Raw genomic sequence first — 16019 nt, 5'->3', positions numbered from 1 at the left:
TTACAATGATGGGTTTGTGTCATTTCCATTAAATCATTCCTTACAGATAATGTAATAATTGGTGCACAATATCCTAATTTATTCAGTTTTAATTCCATTTGAGATCTACTCAGTATGTACTGTAGATATTGATGATTTATCACTATAAACTCTTATTTAGCAAAATCAGCTTGGTTGTACATTTTGTTGTTAGGACATTTACAGTAATATATTTCTGTTTTTTTGGTGGCTATTTCAAGTTTATTTCACTCCAATGCCATGTATATTTTTTTAGAATAACAATGTATGCAGTGGAGGTATTCAAGAAAACTGAGGAGGTGGAAGTTGTACCATCAGTTTTGTTGAGTGGGGATAAACTTTTTTGCCTGTGGCCGTCATAAAAATACTGTAAGAGTTTGAAAAGCAGTGGAGCTTCAGAAGACACCCACCGAGACAAGGGCCAAACACGAAGTACAGGTGCTTCATGAGACAGGTACAGTAACCATTATTTTATGTACCTATCTATGTACCTTGTAAAAGATAACAAACCACAAAGATATTTTTTATATGGTTCTTACAATGAAAGAATGATGTTTGCTAAAATTAGTGTCAAAACTGTGTTTTAAATTAAGTAAATGTACAATGTGTTTACTTAACTCTATTAAATTAACAGTGAATCATATTTTCATATTTTTTTCCAGTATTTCTAAATGTATATTTTTATTCTGTTACTTGCCAGGACCCCTTTGAAATGAAATGTACAGTGTCTACAACAATTCCAAGTGTCATATTTCTTATTAAATATCAAATAAATACACACACACACACACACACACACACACATATATATTATATATATATATATATATATATATATATATATATATATATAGGATCCATATATATTATCTTATAGATATACTATATTAAGCTTATTTCGGTAATTTATATAAGTCAGTGGAAAACTTTCTCCTTTTTTTTTTTTTTTTTTTTTTTTTTTTTTTAAATTCGTTCAATACGGAAATGTGCCAAACAATTATCTAGGCAGTCTGAAAACAATGAATCGAGCAGATTTAGAATCCAGAATACATTTCTTAAAAATATTTTTTCACCAGGTGTTAACTTTAATTACGCAAATAAAAGCACACAGGTTAGTGAGTCACTGTTTTCAGAATAACTTGTCTTTTTGCCTCTATATTTTTTATTATTTATTTAGCAGACGCTTATCCAAGGCGACTTACAGAGACGAATATGGCGAAGAGAAAATACAAGACTGATTGATGCTGATTGCAAGTGGTGAATCATTGTTGTAGACGCTGTATCTAAGGGTTTTACTATACTGCTTCTTACCAACACAATAGATTGACAACCCGGTTTCACCGCCCCACACTTGATGCTTCATTGTGATTGGCTACAATGTACAGCGCTGATGAGGTCGGCAATGGAGCCTCAACAGATATGCTGTGGCTTCACTGCAGTGTGGACACACCTATTGAAATACAGTGGTCACACACGTTGGATGTGTCAGTCCAATTTTGGACTGTGTGTTTAATTTAACAAACAGATGTTATCATGCTTAATAAATTATTTGCTTCACTTTCATAAACGTAAGACATGTTAATTTTTGTTCTGTTACAGCGACATATGATAAGGCGCGCAAGAAACTGAGAAAGGCAACAGAAACATACGATCTGAACAACACAGATGATGAACAAACACGTAGGCGAAAGTAAGTGACAAACACTTCAATTGATCCATCCAGCTACAAAAAACATTAAAATAACAAATATTAAATAGAGAGAGAAAAATAAATAACGCATTAATTAGCTAACCAATAAATCAATGTTATGCATAACCTAAACATAAACCAATGTTATGACCAGTAATAAAACATCGTTTATAGCATTTCACAGATGCCCATGAGTAACATGTTCCAATTTTCAAACAGACCCTCTGTCATTTCTATAAGATGAAGAAGATTTTTCTGTAAGCAAGAATGTGGGATCATCACAAAGGATGCCACTCTTGCCAACTCCACCTTTGTTTCCAACAACAGTAGCATCACCCAGCAGCAGCAACAGCAGCAACAGTGAGGATGGAAATATCAGCAGTGATGACAGAAACTACAACAACAACACCAGCAGCAATAACACTGGGAACAGAGACAGTGACAGGAGCAGCTATGTGCCTCTATCAGGTACATATTTAATTGTACGTTTAATTATTGCAATGAATCATGAAAAGGTTACAGTATTCTTACAACTGCAGTATCTGTCTGTAAAAAGTTATTTTCCTATGTGCACATGTGTGCATTACATATAATGGTTCTCTTTAATGACCAATGGGGGCAGTTAAAGACAGAAGATTATATGTGCAGTTTTTGTTCTATTAAATAGACAGGGATAGGGTGATCTTCACCATTTTAGAAGAAATCAAGAGCCAGGGGAAGCAAAACACCCTGATGCTTCAGGCACTTCTCAAACGGCAGCCTGCGCCTGAATGAATTCCGATTTTCACTTGCCACCAAGGAGGACATTGAGAGAGTGGAGAGGACGTTAATGGACCAACGCTACAGAAAAGGCACTGGTATGTGACAGTTGTACGACTGTTAACAAAGTCCTTTTCTTTTCAGATTATAATAACCAATACACTGTCATTGAATAGTTTTGGGGGAAAAAAATGCAATACAGATGTTAAAAGCTTCTTTCCTTATTGAATTATATCTTTAGCTTTTTCTCAGATTTTTAGATATACATTTGCCTAAATTTACATCTCATTCTAGATCACACACATTTGTAATCTTGGTGGCAACACAGCCGATGTCACCATCAGGCGCATGATGAGTCATGACCAACAATCTGGCTAGAGGATTCAACTGGCTGGGGCGGGGAAACAAGAGCCCCTTTTCTGTCCTTGCTTTGGCGAGAGTAATCAAAGGTAAATTGTGCTGCTGGCATTTGAACAGTTGTACATAAGTACAACGGAGGCAGACACAGAGGCCAGCATGAGGAGCTGGCTGAAGTACAGTGGAGACAGGGGTGGGGGATGGAAGAGCATGTCAGAAAGGAAAAGGGGTAAATATATGATGCTTCCATGAATTATATTTGTATTTTATTGTTAAATTAATTTAAAATGATTCAATAAGTTCCCTTTATTTAACGTAATGTACTGTTCATATAAGTATTGCTTTAACACTTTGCTTTTTCTTTGCCATATAATTGTATATGTCCATTGTTTTAAAAACATTTCATACACTTTTATAAGACATGTACAAGTTAAAATAAAAATTATAATTGAGCTGTAACTTTGAAGCCAAAAGCAAAACCCTCTACATTGGCCTTTATGTGCTGTTTGTATGTAATCCCTTTACTTTATCTTTGGTCAAACAGTCCATAATAATAAAATAATAATATCTTTATTTTTATATAATGCCTTTCATAGCGGACCACCATCACAAAGCGCTTTATAGAGGTAGGCTGTGTAATGCCTGGTAATGCCCAATGTAGAGGGTCTTATTACTTAATTAATTCTCTTATTATTTACAGATGCAGAGCCTGCAAGTGCTGCTAATGCTGCCAGTGACAGTGAGAAGATTGAGAGATTGTTTGAGCCATTTTTTTTCATTCTAGACAGATATTTGAGCACAAATACCCTTAATAAACACTGTTGAATGCAAAGCTAGTTGTTTCTTTTTTCTTTCTTTCTCAAATTCAACACATTGTAGCTTTGGGCAACATCATTCATGTTGTAATGTTGCAAACATATACTGTGCATACAACCCCGGTAGTATGCTAACGTTGGCCCAACGTAATTTTGTCCATCGACCCAGTGTTGGCCCGCGGTTGGCTGCTTCACCTGGGGTCGCTCCAATACACATACTCCATTCCGTTTCTGTTAGTCTCTATCATTCCTTCATAATTTGCCTTTTTAAAATTATATCTTATAGTCGTTACTTTTAGTGTTTTAAAAAGCACTTCAGATGAGACCATGTTGTAATTTGTATTTGCCAGTGGTTTTAGTTATTCTGTCTTCGTTATTTGAAAAGACTAAATCAAACCATGCCTCCCCTCTAGTCGGTGCATTGACAGATTGTGTTAGGAAGCAGTCATTTGTCATTTTCTACCATTTGAATTTTCTGCTGTCGTACTCCCCACTTGATTTTCTCATTTTATTTGAGGGAAGTTGAAATCCCCCATCTAGTATGGCTTCTCCTTTGCTACATGCATTTCTAATGTAATTGTATAACAGATTAGTTTGCTCTGTCTGAATTTTTTCTTCTACAACGAAATCATTATGATTACAGGCACATTCTTCTGGGGTTTTTGTGGTAGGCATTTTTTTACATTTCGCCACAATTTGTAATTTTGTTTCAAATCCTCCCTGTCTTAATTGTTATTCAGCTTTAAATCCCATGAACAAGCCTTCAGTCCTATTGTAATCTTGTTTTAAATCTCGCAAGCGCAGTCTCCGATCGAAATGTAGGAGTGTGTTGCCACTCAGTAGTTGGGGCAGGTTTACAGTCTTCAGAACAAATCAATTATAAATAACCATATGGGAGATACTAGGAGTTTATGTTGACTCAGAAATGTCTTCACCTAGATAATGTGGGGAAACTATAAAAAAGGCCAAAACATGCTTGGATATATAGTGAGAAGTTTAATTTAAATCAAGGGAAGTCATGTTAAAACTTTACAATGCATTAGTAAGACCTCATCTAGAATATTGTGTTCAGCTCACTACAAAATGTATATTGCTGCTCTAGAAAGAGTGCAAAGAAGAGTGACCAGAATTATTCCGGGTTTAAAAGGCATGTCATATGCGGACAGGCTTAAAGAATTGATTCTATTCAGTCTTGAAAAAAGAAGACTACGCAGCGATCTGATTTAAGTATTCAAAATTCTAAAAGGTATTGACAATGTGGACTCAAGGTACTTTTTCAACCTGAAAAAAGAAACAAGGACTAGGGGGTCACAAATGGAGATTAGACAAAGGGGCATTCAGAACAGAAAATAGGAGGCACTTTTTTACACAGAAAATGTGGGAATCTGGAACCAACTTCCCAGTAATGTTGTTGAAGCTGACACCCTGGGATCCTTCAAGAAGCTGCTTGATGAGATTCTGGGCTCATTAAGCTACTAACAACCAAACAAACAAAATGGGCCAAATGGCCTCCTCTGGTTTGAAGGAGGGACATTGCCCAGCAGCACTGGGAAACGTAGTTTTTTTTTGTTTGTTTTATGGGAAAGAGGTGGTCAACATGAATTGAGTAACCACAGTTCCACAGTTTTTCTGGTGTTTTTTGGCTATCCACCGATTTAATTTTTTTGTAATCGGGGGTGTTTTAGCAGTTTTTATCGTCTAAAACCAAAAATCAGAACCCCTAATTATAGTGAACACTAGTGTATTCTATTACCATTCATGCATATACTATAGATTGTAACTTTAATCTACTATAGTAGGTATATATAACGTTATAGTATACCTGTATTAAAGTATGTAATATGTAATTGATCAGTTTAGTAAAATACAATTGTACATTATTCTAGACTAAGTGTACAATATAATTCCTATAGTAGTGATATCAGAAAACTAAATTTGGTAACATTCAAAACAAGCACATTTTCAAAAACCGAAAAAACAGACCAACAAAAAAATAAACAAAACAGCATGAAGCACGTGAGGTTTTACATTTGAATTCACCTTTGCTGCTAGATGAAGCCTTATTATTCTACACCCAGTGAAAAATCCAGTTCCTGGTTTTCGCTCTACCCCTGTTTGTCTCCCCTTTTTCCCAAGCATTTTCCATCAGAGCTTCCTTCGCAAATGGTTTATTTTCACCGAGATCTCTGTAAGCAAAGATTTTCTGCTCTTTAAATGGATACCTATAAGCACAACATTGTTGACATTATTATTGGTTAGTCTTAATTTTCAGTATGCCTAGGAAAGGACGAGTGTTTTAACGAAGGTGGAACATCTGAATACAGAAGAGCTTCTTATTTGTCCGATGTTTTCCCCCTCCGAGGAGAAGATGTAATGCATTGACTGCATCACCACACTGCATCTTTCTGGAAAATATTTTAGCCCTCTATAAACTACTGGGAATAAATAGCATAACGAAAAGGGGTATTTTTCATGCAAGAACATCTTTTTGGAAACAAACAATATATCTGCCCTTCTGGTTTCAATGGCAGGATTTGAAGGAGCTTACTGCTGCAGGTCCATTAACCTCTTTTGAGATGGGGTAAGTGATTTAAATAATATTGTTATAAAAATAATAACATAATAATACACAGAAAAAAAAAGCGACGGCTGGCATTTTTAACCAAAACATGAGCATTCTTGGTGATACATTCTATTCCTTTGTGGCTGTATTTGACGCTAGACAATAACACGCATTATTGAGGCTCATCGAACCCAGTGTGAACATTCTCTTGTTAGTGTTTTTTCACATAAATTATGGGTGCGGCAAATAATTTGTTACATTTTTATTCGAAATATTAAAATGTACATTATTAGTTGAGCAACACGACGTGTAATTTTCATAATGATAAATAGTTTTAATTTTCAAATAAATCAATGCTTGGCTGGATATTCCCACCATTAGTATTTAAATACTTAAAAGGTGAATCGTTTGTCGCTTATACATATCGCAGTGATCTGTGGGTTCATGGCATTATTCTTTTGTTTGTGTGTGAATGGTGATGGATTGGTATCTGAGGTGCTGCACAAGAAGAGGAAAATATGAACAGGACACAGCAGTAGACTGCAAAATGATTTGATACATTAATAGGGATCTTTACAACAGTGTATACCCTTATGTGTTAAACGTATTGGATATGGTTTTATTGTATGGATCAACTTGCACAATTAGGCATGTGTAAGGCACAAGACTAACTTATTGGGGAATGTGATGCATTATTTTTTAAACACATAATAATTGCTATGCAATTATTTTGTATAAACCATATATAGAATCTGAACAGTATTTGCATAAAGCTCGGCTGTGCAGGACAACAGTTAAATATGATACCAGTGGTTACTAAGTGAAATCGTAGGTGCTTTAAAAATGTTGTCACATGAAAATGTGATATTATATGTAATAAGACTAAAAGCTAAAATATATTGGTTAAAGTACAATGTGCATTGCAGTTACTACAGTCTAGTGACAAATATCTAATATGCATATCATTTAGGTGTAAAAATGACATTAGAGTAGTTTAAAAGAAATATAGATTAATCAAAGTAAAAACCTGTATGTTGCAACATATATTATGTATTGTGTATCTTTTTTATAACTTATCATGAAAACCTAGTGCAACCTCAAATGTATAGAGAAGATAACCATTACAAATATACAGAACAACTTAACAAATTATGAATTACTTACCCTTGCTTTTCACAATGTACTGATTAAAGAAATGTATAGTATTACAACACATTATATGTGCCACACATGTTGATATATTTTTCAAAATATTCCCCCAGTTGTGTGTTTTTTTTTTTTTTTTTTTTTAAGAAATCTGGTATAGTACACAATATGGTCCTGATATCGTATTTGATAGAAAATACATGGGCATGGAGCAGATTGGCTGACGAAAGCTTTTGCTGATCTGGTATATTGAACCACCCTTTGGGGGGCCAGGTAACACTATTGGGGGCCTGGGTTGACCCCTAGGCCTTGTGTTTGACATCCCCATAACAACACATGAAAAATGGAAAGAAATACAGACCCACTTATTCAGGGTTTTCAAAATTAGATGCTACTTTTATTAGAAAATATTGCAGCAAAAAAGCTGAAAAAAGTGTTATTTGTCAACGCCAATAAACCAACGTTGTCTTTTGCCAGTCAAATCGTAAAAGTCTAGAATCAACACAAACCGAGTTTTTCATCTGTTTAATCTTACCAGCCGCAGCCATACCTGTCAACATTGAGTTTTCAAAATAAGGGCGCTTTTGTTAACTGAAATGTTAGTGTCCTGAATTGAAACGACTAACTACATAAGACAAAGGCATACAACCATTCCACTTTATTACTTGGTAGAATGATATACTGTGATACACTTCTCCTTCTAATTGCTTTTACAAAGGAAAGAAATATCAAAACACAAAAACAACCATGAGATGCTTCACAATCAAATTCTGTCTTTGCCCCTGTGGTTCTGATTGTACTGTAGTTGTAGGTGGCTGATTTGGCAGCAGCCAATACTTTTTAAACAGGTTCACTGTAGTTGATTTTGCAGAACAGCAAAGTATAGACAGTTGCCGTTGTTACTTCCATCACACAACAAATCTAAAAGCTGAGTTTGGTACTGCACATTGACCTCATCATCAAAGGACGAGCTATGACATCTACTTTATAACAAGAAAAAAATCCAAATCCATCATAAAAAAAGCCAAAATACATAACAACGTGATATTGCAACGTTATCCATTACACTGCACATGTGGCTGATCATTAATATCATTGTCAGTACCATGCGATTGTCTTCTATTTTAAATGAAAACACTATTGCTGTATATAAACACATGTTATCATTCAATTTGAATATCTAAAGCAGTGGTCCTTAAAGTGGTGCCCGCGGGCAAATTCATGCCCATGAAGCCAAGCCATCGGCCCGCGACAGTTGTTCTTAAATTATGGGTCGTGAACACATTTCTGGTGGGTCGTAGCGTGGGAAAATAAAGAAAGCTTTAAACACTTTTTCCAACAAAAGCGCCACAGCAGTCTGTTGACAGTGCTATTCCCTTATGCTATGCTTGTACATACTCGATTTTTAATTTTTTTTTCCTGCAGGGCCGTCTGCGATACGATCAACCAATTGAATATCTGTATTGTCTGTGCGGTAGCCCAATCATAAGTTAGCTTGGTGGGACATAAACTGTGTCTGTTTCAGTTACAGATACTGACAGTAAGTTTAACCAATAGGAGAGTCAAATATCTGCCAAGTTTTACGCAGCTGTCCAATCATAAGCAAGCAGAGGCCGTTCACGGTATTCTGCATGAAAACTGAAGGCGAGTGAGTAGCCAGTGGGAAAATGAAAGATCTGACAGTTGTCCAATCATTTGTGAGCAGAGGCAGGGTATTAATATGCAGGGTAAGCACTGAATTATGCCGACTGTTATTGAGAAAAATAATATATAAATAAATAAAATAATTCAGTATATAGAATTTAATTTTCTATCTCTATATATTTTTTTTTTATTTCACCAGACAAGGGAAACACTGTAGTATATTTAGTTACGAATCTACTTTCTCTGAATATTTGTACTGGAGATGAGCGATCTTTAAAATAGAGTAGTGTTGACAAATTTGTCAAATTGAAACAAAGCAAGACGCTATCTATCCTTTTATTTTAGCTTATTCATGGTTATCTGTGTAAACATGCTACTTAAAAATATTTGCATTGCATGTTTTATGTAACATAAACATATATAACATAACATATATGTAAAATATAAGCGCAGCATGCACAATTACTGCTTGAGACTTGGCTTTATTAGAGTAAGCCAAGAATAACTCCCACTAAAAAATGGTTATATATATATATATATATATATATATATATATATATATATATACACACACACACACACACACACACACACACACATTGCAATTGTCAGCATGCCCACAAACAGCCAAGAAAGATCAATTTATGCCCATGCCAAAATTACTTTGAGGACCACTGATCTAAAGCAATGTTGATGCTAAAATTGTAATAGAAACGTCTTTCACTATTTGTATGACTTTCAGGCCTTCCTGTAGAATACTTTGGGTCATTCCACGCCAACTCAACCAGAAAAGGGACATTTCGTTGCCCGTCCATCTCAGATTTTCATCGAAAAATTCAACTGGGGGGGTTTCAGACAGGCTGAATTCAGAAATGATAGCCATTATTTTTTTAAAAATTAAAAAATTCCCCCTTCGACCTTTGACCTTGCAAAGGTCAACCTAAAATGAGAAAGGAACCTTGACCAGGTGCTGCTTTCATGTGTAGCACCTCGTTCTACTCGTATTGAACAAGGCTTTTCAGAAAAAATACTAGAAACACCCTGGTAACTTTTGGCAAATTGCCAGACGATAGGTACCAGTCTTCCAAATTCTGTGAAAAACATTTGGTTCAAGTCCCCCCGCTAGGCATTAAACCCCCTTGAAATTCAAATTTTTGCTATTTGTACCATGTTTAGGCTATAATAACTTGCGTGGGGGGCTCAAAAAGAGATATGTTTGAATAGATGTTGATGAGATCTACAAGCATCAAGCAAAATATTATGGTATCTGGGGATTTTGTATTTTTGGCAGATTTTTGAAGTTGCATTTGTCATACATTCAAGCACTGCTTATGGCCACTTTGATGAGGCTAAACTGCCACATAGTTCTATCCAAACTGGCTGTTTTTCAACTTTGCATTCTCTGAGGATTAATCTAAAGGAAAAAGTAACAGTATGTGCTTCCACTGGCACTAGCTTGGAGCTGAGGGGTTATGAACTTGCATGGGACTACTTTGTTACGATGACACATTTAAAACTACCAAACCTTAGTTGGGTTTTAAAAACTAAATTCATGGTTTTCCTTAAAAAAAAAAAAAAATCTTCCCTGTTTACAGCACCTTTTAAATACACCTGTCTCTGTCATCGAAGACCTGATAAAGATGTTGATAAAGACTTTCATTTGTGTCTGAAATTGACTGATTGGCTAGCATGATAATGCATCAAATGGCTTTTTCACAAATGGTTGGTCAGTCAATCAATTATCTCCCTAGGTAGGCACCACAACCTATACAAATAAACTTCACTATCACTTTTTGTTTTTTGGCTTGGGAAATGAGTCATAGGAAGGTGTAAAGAGGATGAAAAGTTGGGTCAGTTGTACATGATGTTGGTACCTTAGCTTGTTCAAAATCTTGAATTCTTACCTTGTTCTTGCTGATGTTTTCCAGTTTACGTGTGTAGTCATTTATTGTGTAAATTACTGACAGTCGATGGGCTGTAGTTTGCTAGTGGTCATTGTTTTGCATGTTTAATTAAATTATTTGGGCGTGGACGATATATATTAAAGGTCTCTGCATACGTAAGTTTCTTGATCTTTGTTTTTCCTTTGGCAACGAAAGATATTATTAATTGAAGCTTTGGTTTTCTGAACGTCAATGGCTTTTTGGTGTTTTGTGATCTCTCGTGCTTACCATTCCTGCATAGTTTACAGAAAGTGTGCCTTTTTTCAATATTGATTAGGATTATGTTAGAATATGTTGTTTCTTAAGAAGCTTGACATTTACACTATATATATATATATATATATATATATATATATATATATATATATATATATATATATACATACACACACACATATATATATATATATATATATATATATATATATATATATATATATATATATATATATATATATATATATAAAAATGTGTGTGTATACAGTGCCTATAAAAGTCTACACCCCCTTGAACTTTTTTTCACATTTTGTTTGTCAGTGCCTCACAGTTTCATACATTTAAATGAGGATTTTTTTTCCCACTTATCTACACACCACACTCCTCTCTGTTAAGGGGAACAACGTTTTTTATTGAGAAAAAGATTATATATTAAAAATACAAAACTGAAAGATCATAATTGGATAAGTCTCCACCCCCTGAATTAATACTTGGTGGAAGCACCTTTGGCAGCAATTACAGTTGTGAGTCTGTTGGGATAGGTCTCTACCAGTTTTGCACACCTAGATTTGGCAATATTTGACCATTCTTCTTTACAAAACTGTTCAAGCTCTGTCAGGTTCCTTGGGGAGTGTTCTTCAAGTCATCCTGCAAAATTTCGATTGGATTTAGGTCGGGGCACTGACTGGGCCACTCAGGGACATTTACCTTTTTGTTCCTTAGCCACTCCAGTGTAGCTTTGGCTGTGTGCTTTGGGTCGTTGTCATGCTGAAAGGTAAACTTCTGTCCCAGTTTCAGCTTTCTTGCAGAGAGGAGCAGGTTTTCTTCAAGGACTTGTCTGTACTTTGCTCCATTAATTTTCCCTTCTCCAGACAAGTGCCCCAGTCCCTGCCGATGAGAAACATCCCGATAACATGATGCTGCCACCAACATGCTTCACAGTAGGGATGGTGTTCTTTGGGTTATGCGCTGTGTTGGGTTTGCGCCAAATATAACGCTTTGCATTTAGGCCAAAAAGTTCCATTTTAGTTTCGTTACTTGACAAAACATTTTGCCACATGGCTCCAGAATCACCTGAGTGTTTTTTTGCATACTTCAAACAGGAGTCAAGGTGGGCTTTCTTGCGTAATGGCTTCCTTCTTGCCACCCTACCATACAGGTCAGATTTGTGGAGTGCTTAGGATGTTGTTGTCACATGGACACTTTGACCAGTCTTGGACATAAAAGCCTGTAACTCTTGTAAAGTTGCCATTGGCCTCTTGTTAGCGTCTCTGATCAGTCTCCTCCTTGCTCGGTCATCCAGTTTGGAGGGATGGCCTGATCTAGGCAGGGTCTTGGTGGTGCCATACACCTTCCACTTCTTAATAATCGTCTTGACTGTGGTACAAGGGATATTCAAGGCCTTTGATATTTTTTTATAATTTAGGATTGCTATTACAAGGGAGGTGGACACTTATCCAACCAAGCTATTTCAGTTTTTATTTTTAATTAATTTTCTACACATTTCTAGAATATATTTTTCACTTAGAAATTGTGGTGTAGGATGTGTAGATAAAAAAAAAAAAACTAAGACTATTTTAAAATGCATTTTATACCTATTCTATATATATATATATATATATATATATATAATATATATATATATATATATATATATATATATTATATATAGGGATGGAAAATTAAACGTAGTCGCTCAGCTCTAACCCTTAGCGGTCCATTTATTCAGCTCTTGTCAGGCGCGTCAGGTCCAGTTTATTTTCACACAGGCTGTTTATTTTACACGCACTGTTTACATTTTTTTTTTTTCGGAGTAAAACAGTTTTAAAAGGCACTGAATTGCAAAAGTACTGCATCTCCAGCCAAGCCCCACCCCTTGTTGGATGTATTTTTCACATACCTCTTTATAGACGTGCATACTTATAAATCCTCTCCTGATCATTCGTTTTATCACCAAACTCCTCTAAAATGCAATCCAAGTCATTATTTTATTACTATAACATCTCAAAAAAGCTCTGCAAATTCAGTGATATTGTTTGAGCACTGGATGCAGAAGTAGCTATCTCCTTTGTTTATGTCCGTGTTATTAGCTATCAGCCCTTTTTTTGGCTTCATTTGGCTCCTGTCGGTCTCACTCGGCCATTGAAAGGTTTTCTCGTCTTTTTCCGAAAAACGACTAGAGACCTGTGCTTTACTTTACTGTGCGTGTCTTTTTGATAGTGTCGGCTCTGGTCCGACATAGGACCCCAAAGGACTACTCTACATGTCACCAAACGTATATTTTTATTTATGTAGTAGTAATTTATCACCAGTAGTCTGTCGCATATCAGACTGCTCTAGTGCCACAGTAAGGGTGGATATTATAAAAATGAAGGGGTTTGGCAATTGCCTCCAAGTAGCTTTTCTAATTGGTGCAACAGAAAGATTGACACTGGGGCGGGTTTTATTCTCAGTTGATCTGGCGCTTCATTGGCACAATGTCTTTATGCCTGTAGTAGGTGTGGTATGGTATCAATGAGGGGTTAAGTAACGTTAATAACTAGTGTTTTTAATGTTTTTTCTGAGTTTGTAAATTAAATTTATTACATAGATTTAAAATGGCAACTTTAAGCAAAGGAAGCTACGTTTGGAAGTATTTTGAGGAACTGCACGAGAAAACCGTGGTATGTAAATAATTCTGTCAAACAAAATTGCTATACCACAAAATCACAAGTTCAATGCTTTAATTTGAAATGAAAACATTCAGAATTATTGTGGATGGAGCTACTGATGGCAATACAAAGCAAACATCCATAACAACATTTGGTATAGATCTGGCTGAACATTGGGCGTGATCACGTTATCCCCTATGAGGACAGTGCATGTGAATCATGAATGCTGTAGGTTTGAAATCAATGTAAGATTATCCCAATTATGTGCCGACCCATAAAACAATAACAGCGAGGCTGGAAAAAACTTAAAGAAAATCGTGCTGCAGCTGTTCATACGAAACTTTCGAAAGGAGAAAAAGTTGCAATTACCACAGATTCGTGAACCCCATTCCCCAATCTTCCCATAGGTGGAAGGATTTTTTCACTTGAAATTGTTCTGTGAGCTTTTGGACCGAACGGCTGTTTATGTTTGGTACAGTTTTTATTTCTATGTTGGAACTACTGCACTAAAGTAAGGACCTCTGAGACACAGTTCAAACAGGTAGGCCAGGCATCTCTTTTTACAATTTAATGTAAAGTTAATTAATTACTTTTTCATTACTGTTTTTTTTTTTTTTTTTTATTATGCTAAATTACCGTGTTTATTTAGCCACCCTGAGATTTGACTGGGGAAAGATAACCTTTTCACTTCCTTTTTACCTTAATTATTAAGCTTATTGCTTCATTTAAATTGTTTTCTTTATGTTAAGTTTTCAGGGCATTTTGTTAATGCACGTCCATTTTTGTTTTTTGCTGTTCTACATTTTTTGAATGCAGCTGTTCATTTTAACAAATTATTTTTTTACACAACAGTACGCACACACGTTTGGTCACCATCATAACTGTTGCATGAAACCAGAATAATGTAATAATCCAGCCCCTCTGCACTTAAGCATTGTGTCAGCTGATATCCCATCACGCCTTTCTTCTTAAAGGCGTACAGCCTCTATACATGAACCCCCAATATCTCTCACAAGCACCTGGGTACATATTTTTTATGATATCACAACAAAAGGAATACGCTTTTTTTAGTGCATATATATAGCTATTATGTACTCTATATAACCTTACAGTACAATAATACGACAAAAAATGGACTTAACAGTAATACCTGAAAATAATCTTAATATGTTTTTTAATAAAGTAGCCGCTGCAAATATAGTATTCGGCGGTTGATTGCACCGATCAATGGCTTATTTTAAAAATCCTGCTCATTGTCATTATTTTTGATTTGAAAATAATCTGTTATTTGTTTTAGCAGTCATTTAAACTTTTTAGCCTCTCAAAGTGAGAAAACCCGCCCCTTCAACTCTCTGATTGGTTAAATGTTGTGTCAAGACGTAATACTGTCATGTGGTTCCAAGATTTTTTTTCACCCAAAAACACGCAAGTGATCTAGTCTGCTAGAAGCTCAATCAATCCTTATTGTTAAAGGCACAGTAGCTTCAGCAAGACGGGCGAATCAGGTTTTTTGCAGCTGGGCAGCAACAGCAACTTTGCCAAGCAGCGCGCCTGGCCTGGGGCAAACCCTGAATTAACTGCACAAGAAGGCGAACATTATATTAATTATTTAATATATTACTTGATTGTGTGTTAGTTTGGCATTTAAAATATGACTTGTGGCAATGTTTGGGAGGTTTATGTACACTAATACAGTATATAGAGGAGAGGCGTTTGATTCGAGTACTCGGAAATTGTAAAGCTCAAGTACTCGTCTCGAGCAACAATAGATCTCAAAAATCCCACCGCTGCTATCAAAGACAGCAAACTATTAAATCTGAGGCAGACTTTTTAATATCATAAGAACATAAGAACATAAGAAAGTTTACAAACGAGAGAAGGCCATTCGGCCCATCTTGCTCGTTTGGTTGTTAGTAGCTTATTGATCCAAAATCTCATCAAGCAGCTTCTTGAAGGATCCCAGGGTGTCAGCTTCAACAACATTACTGGGGAGTTGATTCCAGACCCTCACTATTCTCTGTGTAAAAAAGTGTCTCCTGTTTTCTGTTCTGAATGCCCCTTTGTCTAAACTCCATTTGTGACCCCTGGTCCTTGTTTCTTTTTTCAGGCTGAAAAAGTCCCTTGGGTCGACACTGTCAATACCTTTTAGAATTTTGAATACTTGAATTAGGTTGCCACATAGTCTTCTTTGTTCAAGACTGAACAGATTCAATTCTT

General features: G+C 35.7%; 1 protein-coding gene and 1 long non-coding RNA gene across 3 annotated transcripts in view; both read left to right on the top strand.

The window, feature by feature from the left end:
* The first annotated feature begins 1454 nt into the window (after window positions 1-1454).
* Window positions 1455-3620, top strand: LOC121296480. Of its 2 annotated transcripts, XR_005947070.1 has the most exons (5): window positions 1455-1708; window positions 1928-2176; window positions 2376-2565; window positions 2762-2916; window positions 3525-3620. It is a non-coding gene; the product is annotated as an uncharacterized LOC121296480 (long non-coding RNA). The 2 variants fall into 2 exon arrangements; XR_005947069.1 differs by having other exon boundaries at window positions 1928-2565.
* Window positions 3621-5766: 2146 nt separating this feature from the next.
* Window positions 5767-16019, top strand: part of adgrl3.1 (adhesion G protein-coupled receptor L3.1) — a 352576-nt gene continuing 342323 nt past the window's right edge. The window contains exon 1 of the mRNA XM_041259581.1: window positions 5767-6220. The gene's annotated coding sequence lies outside the window, so the exon portion shown is untranslated. The remainder of the gene's footprint in view (window positions 6221-16019) is intronic.

The sequence above is a fragment of the Polyodon spathula genome, chromosome 1, assembly GCF_017654505.1.
Source record: "Polyodon spathula isolate WHYD16114869_AA chromosome 1, ASM1765450v1, whole genome shotgun sequence".
Lineage (NCBI taxonomy): Eukaryota > Metazoa > Chordata > Actinopteri > Acipenseriformes > Polyodontidae > Polyodon > Polyodon spathula.
Note: the sequence above shows the minus strand (reverse complement) of the source record. Positions and strands in the feature narration are given on the sequence as shown.